Source organism: Dermacentor andersoni, chromosome 2 (assembly GCF_023375885.2).
Source record: "Dermacentor andersoni chromosome 2, qqDerAnde1_hic_scaffold, whole genome shotgun sequence".
In the NCBI taxonomy this organism is placed as follows: Eukaryota; Metazoa; Arthropoda; class Arachnida; order Ixodida; family Ixodidae; genus Dermacentor; species Dermacentor andersoni.
In genome coordinates, this window is record NC_092815.1 from 141820025 (window position 1) to 141832389 (window position 12365).

Sequence of the window (12365 nt, forward strand, 5' to 3'; positions counted from 1 at the left end):
CCTCACACTTACGTGGAAAGAGACTCATGTTGTCCGCGATAGTCGGATAGTAGTTGGAAGGCATACTTTCTAGGAAAAATGGCCGCTCAAGGAGAAGAGCCAACTCGAGCGGCTTTAGAGGCTAGGAAAACTGCCTTAAAATATTTAGACTTGAGGGAAAGCTTCGTTAACAAACTATAACACGGCAATCAGCACTCGAATACGACGAGAGAAATTACTGAGACGTGGAAAATTCCCTTGAAAAAAAAAATCTGGTTTGCTAGGCAAATGCTTGTATGTATTGAACCTCTTAAAAGATGAGGGGTGGAATATGCGCTCACCGAGAGGGCATCTTCGGCACGAGACATCCCCAAGGCACCTTACAGAGATGTGGAGAGCTTCGCGGCGGGAACGAAGCTTCCCTTCTCCGCCGGCCAAGAGGGGGAAACGCGCTTTCCGATCGCTCAAGGTTGCGCGGACAAAGCCTAACTCTAGCGTCTAGGAAAAGCTTAACCAGGTGCGATGGCGGCACGCATAGCGTGGGAAGCTAGCCGCCAGAATAACTATACCAAGGACTGCTGCTGATGAGGGCGAAATACCTTCGTGTAATTATAATAACAATAATAGGACTACTTTCGAAAAAAAAAGGAAACGGCCCAGAGGGCTATACTACGAGAGCTATGACTGATAGTTTTCTCTCTCTCTCTCTCTATATATATATATATATATTCATCTCATCTATGGGATCGCATGCGCGCGCTGTTTCTTTGTCTCTGCGTGTAGTACAGTGAAGAGAGCCAGTTTAAGGGCGGAGAAGAAGAAAGAAGAGAAAAGCAAAAACTGCAGCGCCGTGGTTTTAAAGCGCGCCCGTGGTAGAGAAACGGAATGCGATATAAGCGTGCGTAGCCATGATACGCACACGAAAAACTGCCTTAAAATATTTAGACTTGAGGGAAAGCTTCGTTAGCAAACGATAGCACGGCAATCAGCACTCGAATATAATTATAACCCTAATACTAATTGTAAATATTCATCTCATCTATGGGATCTAATGCGCGCGCTGTTGCTTTGTCTCTGCGTGTAGTAGTTGTGAGAGCCAGTTTAAGGGCGGAGTAGTTGGAAGGCATACTTTCTAGGAAAAATGGCCGCTCAAGGAGAAGAGCCAACTCGAGCGGCTTTAGAGGCTAGGAAAACTGCCTTAAAATATTTAGACTTGAGGGAAAGCTTCGTTAACAAACTATAACACGGCAATCAGCACTCGAATACGACGAGAGAAATTACTGAGACGTGGAAAATTCCCTTGAAAAAAAAAATCTGGTTTGCTAGGCAAATGCTTGTATGTATTGAACCTCTTAAAAGATGAGGGGTGGAATATGCGCTCACCGAGAGGGCATCTTCGGCACGAGACATCCCCAAGGCACCTTACAGAGATGTGGAGAGCTTCGCGGCGGGAACGAAGCTTCCCTTCTCCGCCGGCCAAGAGGGGGAAACGCGCTTTCCGATCGCTCAAGGTTGCGCGGACAAAGCCTAACTCTAGCGTCTAGGAAAAGCTTAACCAGGTGCGATGGCGGCACGCATAGCGTGGGAAGCTAGCCGCCAGAATAACTATACCAAGGACTGCTGCTGATGAGGGCGAAATACCTTCGTGTAATTATAATAACAATAATAGGACTACTTTCGAAAAAAAAAGGAAACGGCCCAGAGGGCTATACTACGAGAGCTATGACTGATAGTTTTCTCTCTCTCTCTATATATATATATATATATATATTCATCTCATCTATGGGATCGCATGCGCGCGCTGTTTCTTTGTCTCTGCGTGTAGTACAGTGAAGAGAGCCAGTTTAAGGGCGGAGAAGAAGAAAGAAGAGAAAAGCAAAAACTGCAGCGCCGTGGTTTTAAAGCGCGCCCGTGGTAGAGAAACGGAATGCGATATAAGCGTGCGTAGCCATGATACGCACACGAAAAACTGCCTTAAAATATTTAGACTTGAGGGAAAGCTTCGTTAGCAAACGATAGCACGGCAATCAGCACTCGAATATAATTATAACCCTAATACTAATTGTAAATATTCATCTCATCTATGGGATCTAATGCGCGCGCTGTTGCTTTGTCTCTGCGTGTAGTAGTTGTGAGAGCCAGTTTAAGGGCGGAGTAGTTGGAAGGCATACTTTCTAGGAAAAATGGCCGCTCAAGGAGAAGAGCCAACTCGAGCGGCTTTAGAGGCTAGGAAAACTGCCTTAAAATATTTAGACTTGAGGGAAAGCTTCGTTAACAAACTATAACACGGCAATCAGCACTCGAATACGACGAGAGAAATTACTGAGACGTGGAAAATTCCCTTGAAAAAAAAAATCTGGTTTGCTAGGCAAATGCTTGTATGTATTGAACCTCTTAAAAGATGAGGGGTGGAATATGCGCTCACCGAGAGGGCATCTTCGGCACGAGACATCCCCAAGGCACCTTACAGAGATGTGGAGAGCTTCGCGGCGGGAACGAAGCTTCCCTTCTCCGCCGGCCAAGAGGGGGAAACGCGCTTTCCGATCGCTCAAGGTTGCGCGGACAAAGCCTAACTCTAGCGTCTAGGAAAAGCTTAACCAGGTGCGATGGCGGCACGCATAGCGTGGGAAGCTAGCCGCCAGAATAACTATACCAAGGACTGCTGCTGATGAGGGCGAAATACCTTCGTGTAATTATAATAACAATAATAGGACTACTTTCGAAAAAAAAAGGAAACGGCCCAGAGGGCTATACTACGAGAGCTATGACTGATAGTTTTCTCTCTCTCTCTATATATATATATATATATATATTCATCTCATCTATGGGATCGCATGCGCGCGCTGTTTCTTTGTCTCTGCGTGTAGTACAGTGAAGAGAGCCAGTTTAAGGGCGGAGAAGAAGAAAGAAGAGAAAAGCAAAAACTGCAGCGCCGTGGTTTTAAAGCGCGCCCGTGGTAGAGAAACGGAATGCGATATAAGCGTGCGTAGCCATGATACGCACACGAAAAACTGCCTTAAAATATTTAGACTTGAGGGAAAGCTTCGTTAGCAAACGATAGCACGGCAATCAGCACTCGAATATAATTATAACCCTAATACTAATTGTAAATATTCATCTCATCTATGGGATCTAATGCGCGCGCTGTTGCTTTGTCTCTGCGTGTAGTAGTTGTGAGAGCCAGTTTAAGGGCGGAGTAGTTGGAAGGCATACTTTCTAGGAAAAATGGCCGCTCAAGGAGAAGAGCCAACTCGAGCGGCTTTAGAGGCTAGGAAAACTGCCTTAAAATATTTAGACTTGAGGGAAAGCTTCGTTAACAAACTATAACACGGCAATCAGCACTCGAATACGACGAGAGAAATTACTGAGACGTGGAAAATTCCCTTGAAAAAAAAAATCTGGTTTGCTAGGCAAATGCTTGTATGTATTGAACCTCTTAAAAGATGAGGGGTGGAATATGCGCTCACCGAGAGGGCATCTTCGGCACGAGACATCCCCAAGGCACCTTACAGAGATGTGGAGAGCTTCGCGGCGGGAACGAAGCTTCCCTTCTCCGCCGGCCAAGAGGGGGAAACGCGCTTTCCGATCGCTCAAGGTTGCGCGGACAAAGCCTAACTCTAGCGTCTAGGAAAAGCTTAACCAGGTGCGATGGCGGCACGCATAGCGTGGGAAGCTAGCCGCCAGAATAACTATACCAAGGACTGCTGCTGATGAGGGCGAAATACCTTCGTGTAATTATAATAACAATAATAGGACTACTTTCGAAAAAAAAAGGAAACGGCCCAGAGGGCTATACTACGAGAGCTATGACTGATAGTTTTCTCTCTCTCTATATATATATATATATATATATATATATTCATCTCATCTATGGGATCGCATGCGCGCGCTGTTTCTTTGTCTCTGCGTGTAGTACAGTGAAGAGAGCCAGTTTAAGGGCGGAGAAGAAGAAAGAAGAGAAAAGCAAAAACTGCAGCGCCGTGGTTTTAAAGCGCGCCCGTGGTAGAGAAACGGAATGCGATATAAGCGTGCGTAGCCATGATACGCACACGAAAAACTGCCTTAAAATATTTAGACTTGAGGGAAAGCTTCGTTAGCAAACGATAGCACGGCAATCAGCACTCGAATATAATTATAACCCTAATACTAATTGTAAATATTCATCTCATCTATGGGATCTAATGCGCGCGCTGTTGCTTTGTCTCTGCGTGTAGTAGTTGTGAGAGCCAGTTTAAGGGCGGAGTAGTTGGAAGGCATACTTTCTAGGAAAAATGGCCGCTCAAGGAGAAGAGCCAACTCGAGCGGCTTTAGAGGCTAGGAAAACTGCCTTAAAATATTTAGACTTGAGGGAAAGCTTCGTTAACAAACTATAACACGGCAATCAGCACTCGAATACGACGAGAGAAATTACTGAGACGTGGAAAATTCCCTTGAAAAAAAAAATCTGGTTTGCTAGGCAAATGCTTGTATGTATTGAACCTCTTAAAAGATGAGGGGTGGAATATGCGCTCACCGAGAGGGCATCTTCGGCACGAGACATCCCCAAGGCACCTTACAGAGATGTGGAGAGCTTCGCGGCGGGAACGAAGCTTCCCTTCTCCGCCGGCCAAGAGGGGGAAACGCGCTTTCCGATCGCTCAAGGTTGCGCGGACAAAGCCTAACTCTAGCGTCTAGGAAAAGCTTAACCAGGTGCGATGGCGGCACGCATAGCGTGGGAAGCTAGCCGCCAGAATAACTATACCAAGGACTGCTGCTGATGAGGGCGAAATACCTTCGTGTAATTATAATAACAATAATAGGACTACTTTCGAAAAAAAAAGGAAACGGCCCAGAGGGCTATACTACGAGAGCTATGACTGATAGTTTTCTCTCTCTCTCTCTATATATATATATATATATATTCATCTCATCTATGGGATCGCATGCGCGCGCTGTTTCTTTGTCTCTGCGTGTAGTACAGTGAAGAGAGCCAGTTTAAGGGCGGAGAAGAAGAAAGAAGAGAAAAGCAAAAACTGCAGCGCCGTGGTTTTAAAGCGCGCCCGTGGTAGAGAAACGGAATGCGATATAAGCGTGCGTAGCCATGATACGCACACGAAAAACTGCCTTAAAATATTTAGACTTGAGGGAAAGCTTCGTTAGCAAACGATAGCACGGCAATCAGCACTCGAATATAATTATAACCCTAATACTAATTGTAAATATTCATCTCATCTATGGGATCTAATGCGCGCGCTGTTGCTTTGTCTCTGCGTGTAGTAGTTGTGAGAGCCAGTTTAAGGGCGGAGTAGTTGGAAGGCATACTTTCTAGGAAAAATGGCCGCTCAAGGAGAAGAGCCAACTCGAGCGGCTTTAGAGGCTAGGAAAACTGCCTTAAAATATTTAGACTTGAGGGAAAGCTTCGTTAACAAACTATAACACGGCAATCAGCACTCGAATACGACGAGAGAAATTACTGAGACGTGGAAAATTCCCTTGAAAAAAAAAATCTGGTTTGCTAGGCAAATGCTTGTATGTATTGAACCTCTTAAAAGATGAGGGGTGGAATATGCGCTCACCGAGAGGGCATCTTCGGCACGAGACATCCCCAAGGCACCTTACAGAGATGTGGAGAGCTTCGCGGCGGGAACGAAGCTTCCCTTCTCCGCCGGCCAAGAGGGGGAAACGCGCTTTCCGATCGCTCAAGGTTGCGCGGACAAAGCCTAACTCTAGCGTCTAGGAAAAGCTTAACCAGGTGCGATGGCGGCACGCATAGCGTGGGAAGCTAGCCGCCAGAATAACTATACCAAGGACTGCTGCTGATGAGGGCGAAATACCTTCGTGTAATTATAATAACAATAATAGGACTACTTTCGAAAAAAAAAGGAAACGGCCCAGAGGGCTATACTACGAGAGCTATGACTGATAGTTTTCTCTCTCTCTCTCTCTATATATATATATATATATATTCATCTCATCTATGGGATCGCATGCGCGCGCTGTTTCTTTGTCTCTGCGTGTAGTACAGTGAAGAGAGCCAGTTTAAGGGCGGAGAAGAAGAAAGAAGAGAAAAGCAAAAACTGCAGCGCCGTGGTTTTAAAGCGCGCCCGTGGTAGAGAAACGGAATGCGATATAAGCGTGCGTAGCCATGATACGCACACGAAAAACTGCCTTAAAATATTTAGACTTGAGGGAAAGCTTCGTTAGCAAACGATAGCACGGCAATCAGCACTCGAATATAATTATAACCCTAATACTAATTGTAAATATTCATCTCATCTATGGGATCTAATGCGCGCGCTGTTGCTTTGTCTCTGCGTGTAGTAGTTGTGAGAGCCAGTTTAAGGGCGGAGTAGTTGGAAGGCATACTTTCTAGGAAAAATGGCCGCTCAAGGAGAAGAGCCAACTCGAGCGGCTTTAGAGGCTAGGAAAACTGCCTTAAAATATTTAGACTTGAGGGAAAGCTTCGTTAACAAACTATAACACGGCAATCAGCACTCGAATACGACGAGAGAAATTACTGAGACGTGGAAAATTCCCTTGAAAAAAAAAATCTGGTTTGCTAGGCAAATGCTTGTATGTATTGAACCTCTTAAAAGATGAGGGGTGGAATATGCGCTCACCGAGAGGGCATCTTCGGCACGAGACATCCCCAAGGCACCTTACAGAGATGTGGAGAGCTTCGCGGCGGGAACGAAGCTTCCCTTCTCCGCCGGCCAAGAGGGGGAAACGCGCTTTCCGATCGCTCAAGGTTGCGCGGACAAAGCCTAACTCTAGCGTCTAGGAAAAGCTTAACCAGGTGCGATGGCGGCACGCATAGCGTGGGAAGCTAGCCGCCAGAATAACTATACCAAGGACTGCTGCTGATGAGGGCGAAATACCTTCGTGTAATTATAATAACAATAATAGGACTACTTTCGAAAAAAAAAGGAAACGGCCCAGAGGGCTATACTACGAGAGCTATGACTGATAGTTTTCTCTCTCTCTCTATATATATATATATATATATATATTCATCTCATCTATGGGATCGCATGCGCGCGCTGTTTCTTTGTCTCTGCGTGTAGTACAGTGAAGAGAGCCAGTTTAAGGGCGGAGAAGAAGAAAGAAGAGAAAAGCAAAAACTGCAGCGCCGTGGTTTTAAAGCGCGCCCGTGGTAGAGAAACGGAATGCGATATAAGCGTGCGTAGCCATGATACGCACACGAAAAACTGCCTTAAAATATTTAGACTTGAGGGAAAGCTTCGTTAGCAAACGATAGCACGGCAATCAGCACTCGAATATAATTATAACCCTAATACTAATTGTAAATATTCATCTCATCTATGGGATCTAATGCGCGCGCTGTTGCTTTGTCTCTGCGTGTAGTAGTTGTGAGAGCCAGTTTAAGGGCGGAGTAGTTGGAAGGCATACTTTCTAGGAAAAATGGCCGCTCAAGGAGAAGAGCCAACTCGAGCGGCTTTAGAGGCTAGGAAAACTGCCTTAAAATATTTAGACTTGAGGGAAAGCTTCGTTAACAAACTATAACACGGCAATCAGCACTCGAATACGACGAGAGAAATTACTGAGACGTGGAAAATTCCCTTGAAAAAAAAAATCTGGTTTGCTAGGCAAATGCTTGTATGTATTGAACCTCTTAAAAGATGAGGGGTGGAATATGCGCTCACCGAGAGGGCATCTTCGGCACGAGACATCCCCAAGGCACCTTACAGAGATGTGGAGAGCTTCGCGGCGGGAACGAAGCTTCCCTTCTCCGCCGGCCAAGAGGGGGAAACGCGCTTTCCGATCGCTCAAGGTTGCGCGGACAAAGCCTAACTCTAGCGTCTAGGAAAAGCTTAACCAGGTGCGATGGCGGCACGCATAGCGTGGGAAGCTAGCCGCCAGAATAACTATACCAAGGACTGCTGCTGATGAGGGCGAAATACCTTCGTGTAATTATAATAACAATAATAGGACTACTTTCGAAAAAAAAAGGAAACGGCCCAGAGGGCTATACTACGAGAGCTATGACTGATAGTTTTCTCTCTCTCTCTATATATATATATATATATATATATATTCATCTCATCTATGGGATCGCATGCGCGCGCTGTTTCTTTGTCTCTGCGTGTAGTACAGTGAAGAGAGCCAGTTTAAGGGCGGAGAAGAAGAAAGAAGAGAAAAGCAAAAACTGCAGCGCCGTGGTTTTAAAGCGCGCCCGTGGTAGAGAAACGGAATGCGATATAAGCGTGCGTAGCCATGATACGCACACGAAAAACTGCCTTAAAATATTTAGACTTGAGGGAAAGCTTCGTTAGCAAACGATAGCACGGCAATCAGCACTCGAATATAATTATAACCCTAATACTAATTGTAAATATTCATCTCATCTATGGGATCTAATGCGCGCGCTGTTGCTTTGTCTCTGCGTGTAGTAGTTGTGAGAGCCAGTTTAAGGGCGGAGTAGTTGGAAGGCATACTTTCTAGGAAAAATGGCCGCTCAAGGAGAAGAGCCAACTCGAGCGGCTTTAGAGGCTAGGAAAACTGCCTTAAAATATTTAGACTTGAGGGAAAGCTTCGTTAACAAACTATAACACGGCAATCAGCACTCGAATACGACGAGAGAAATTACTGAGACGTGGAAAATTCCCTTGAAAAAAAAAATCTGGTTTGCTAGGCAAATGCTTGTATGTATTGAACCTCTTAAAAGATGAGGGGTGGAATATGCGCTCACCGAGAGGGCATCTTCGGCACGAGACATCCCCAAGGCACCTTACAGAGATGTGGAGAGCTTCGCGGCGGGAACGAAGCTTCCCTTCTCCGCCGGCCAAGAGGGGGAAACGCGCTTTCCGATCGCTCAAGGTTGCGCGGACAAAGCCTAACTCTAGCGTCTAGGAAAAGCTTAACCAGGTGCGATGGCGGCACGCATAGCGTGGGAAGCTAGCCGCCAGAATAACTATACCAAGGACTGCTGCTGATGAGGGCGAAATACCTTCGTGTAATTATAATAACAATAATAGGACTACTTTCGAAAAAAAAAGGAAACGGCCCAGAGGGCTATACTACGAGAGCTATGACTGATAGTTTTCTCTCTCTCTCTATATATATATATATATATATATATTCATCTCATCTATGGGATCGCATGCGCGCGCTGTTTCTTTGTCTCTGCGTGTAGTACAGTGAAGAGAGCCAGTTTAAGGGCGGAGAAGAAGAAAGAAGAGAAAAGCAAAAACTGCAGCGCCGTGGTTTTAAAGCGCGCCCGTGGTAGAGAAACGGAATGCGATATAAGCGTGCGTAGCCATGATACGCACACGAAAAACTGCCTTAAAATATTTAGACTTGAGGGAAAGCTTCGTTAGCAAACGATAGCACGGCAATCAGCACTCGAATATAATTATAACCCTAATACTAATTGTAAATATTCATCTCATCTATGGGATCTAATGCGCGCGCTGTTGCTTTGTCTCTGCGTGTAGTAGTTGTGAGAGCCAGTTTAAGGGCGGAGTAGTTGGAAGGCATACTTTCTAGGAAAAATGGCCGCTCAAGGAGAAGAGCCAACTCGAGCGGCTTTAGAGGCTAGGAAAACTGCCTTAAAATATTTAGACTTGAGGGAAAGCTTCGTTAACAAACTATAACACGGCAATCAGCACTCGAATACGACGAGAGAAATTACTGAGACGTGGAAAATTCCCTTGAAAAAAAAAATCTGGTTTGCTAGGCAAATGCTTGTATGTATTGAACCTCTTAAAAGATGAGGGGTGGAATATGCGCTCACCGAGAGGGCATCTTCGGCACGAGACATCCCCAAGGCACCTTACAGAGATGTGGAGAGCTTCGCGGCGGGAACGAAGCTTCCCTTCTCCGCCGGCCAAGAGGGGGAAACGCGCTTTCCGATCGCTCAAGGTTGCGCGGACAAAGCCTAACTCTAGCGTCTAGGAAAAGCTTAACCAGGTGCGATGGCGGCACGCATAGCGTGGGAAGCTAGCCGCCAGAATAACTATACCAAGGACTGCTGCTGATGAGGGCGAAATACCTTCGTGTAATTATAATAACAATAATAGGACTACTTTCGAAAAAAAAAGGAAACGGCCCAGAGGGCTATACTACGAGAGCTATGACTGATAGTTTTCTCTCTCTCTATATATATATATATATATATATATATTCATCTCATCTATGGGATCGCATGCGCGCGCTGTTTCTTTGTCTCTGCGTGTAGTACAGTGAAGAGAGCCAGTTTAAGGGCGGAGAAGAAGAAAGAAGAGAAAAGCAAAAACTGCAGCGCCGTGGTTTTAAAGCGCGCCCGTGGTAGAGAAACGGAATGCGATATAAGCGTGCGTAGCCATGATACGCACACGAAAAACTGCCTTAAAATATTTAGACTTGAGGGAAAGCTTCGTTAGCAAACGATAGCACGGCAATCAGCACTCGAATATAATTATAACCCTAATACTAATTGTAAATATTCATCTCATCTATGGGATCTAATGCGCGCGCTGTTGCTTTGTCTCTGCGTGTAGTAGTTGTGAGAGCCAGTTTAAGGGCGGAGTAGTTGGAAGGCATACTTTCTAGGAAAAATGGCCGCTCAAGGAGAAGAGCCAACTCGAGCGGCTTTAGAGGCTAGGAAAACTGCCTTAAAATATTTAGACTTGAGGGAAAGCTTCGTTAACAAACTATAACACGGCAATCAGCACTCGAATACGACGAGAGAAATTACTGAGACGTGGAAAATTCCCTTGAAAAAAAAAATCTGGTTTGCTAGGCAAATGCTTGTATGTATTGAACCTCTTAAAAGATGAGGGGTGGAATATGCGCTCACCGAGAGGGCATCTTCGGCACGAGACATCCCCAAGGCACCTTACAGAGATGTGGAGAGCTTCGCGGCGGGAACGAAGCTTCCCTTCTCCGCCGGCCAAGAGGGGGAAACGCGCTTTCCGATCGCTCAAGGTTGCGCGGACAAAGCCTAACTCTAGCGTCTAGGAAAAGCTTAACCAGGTGCGATGGCGGCACGCATAGCGTGGGAAGCTAGCCGCCAGAATAACTATACCAAGGACTGCTGCTGATGAGGGCGAAATACCTTCGTGTAATTATAATAACAATAATAGGACTACTTTCGAAAAAAAAAGGAAACGGCCCAGAGGGCTATACTACGAGAGCTATGACTGATAGTTTTCTCTCTCTCTCTCTATATATATATATATATATATATTCATCTCATCTATGGGATCGCATGCGCGCGCTGTTTCTTTGTCTCTGCGTGTAGTACAGTGAAGAGAGCCAGTTTAAGGGCGGAGAAGAAGAAAGAAGAGAAAAGCAACAACTGCAGCGCCGTGGTTTTAAAGCGCGCCCGTGGTAGAGAAACGGAATGCGATATAAGCGTGCGTAGCCATGATACGCACACGAAAAACTGCCTTAAAATATTTAGACTTGAGGGAAAGCTTCGTTAGCAAACGATAGCACGGCAATCAGCACTCGAATATAATTATAACCCTAATACTAATTGTAAATATTCATCTCATCTATGGGATCTAATGCGCGCGCTGTTGCTTTGTCTCTGCGTGTAGTAGTTGAGAGAGCCAGTTTAAGGGCGGAGAAGAAGAAAGAAGAGAAAAGCAAAAACTGCAGCGCCGTGGTTTTAAAGCGCACCCGTGGTAGAGAAACGGAATGCGATATAAGCGTGCGTAGCCATGATACGCACACGACAAACTGCCTTAATATATTTAGACTTGAGGGAAAGCTTCGTTAGCAAACGATAGCACGGCAATCAGCACTCGAATATAATTATAACCCTAATACTAATTGTAAATATTTATCTCATCTATGGGATCTAATGCGCGCGCTGTTGCTTTGTCTCTGCGTGTAGTAGTTGTGAGAGCCAGTTTAAGGGCGGAGTAGTTGGAAGGCATACTTTCTAGGAAAAATGGCCGCTCAAGGAGAAGAGCCAACTCGAGCGGCTTTAGAGGCTAGGAAAACTGCCTTAAAATATTTAGACTTGAGGGAAAGCTTCGTTAACAAACTATAACACGGCAATCAGCACTCGAATACGACGAGAGAAATTACTGAGACGTGGAAAATTCCCTTGAAAAAAAAAATCTGGTTTGCTAGGCAAATGCTTGTATGTATTGAACCTCTTAAAAGATGAGGGGTGGAATATGCGCTCACCGAGAGGGCATCTTCGGCACGAGACATCCCCAAGGCACCTTACAGAGATGTGGAGAGCTTCGCGGCGGGAACGAAGCTTCCCTTCTCCGCCGGCCAAGAGGGGGAAACGCGCTTTCCGATCGCTCAAGGTTGCGCGGACAAAGCCTAACTCTAGCGTCTAGGAAAAGCTTAACCAGGTGCGATGGCGGCACGCATAGCGTGGGAAGCTAGCCGCCAGAATAACTATACCAAGGACTGCTGCTGATGAGGGCGAAATACCTTCGTGT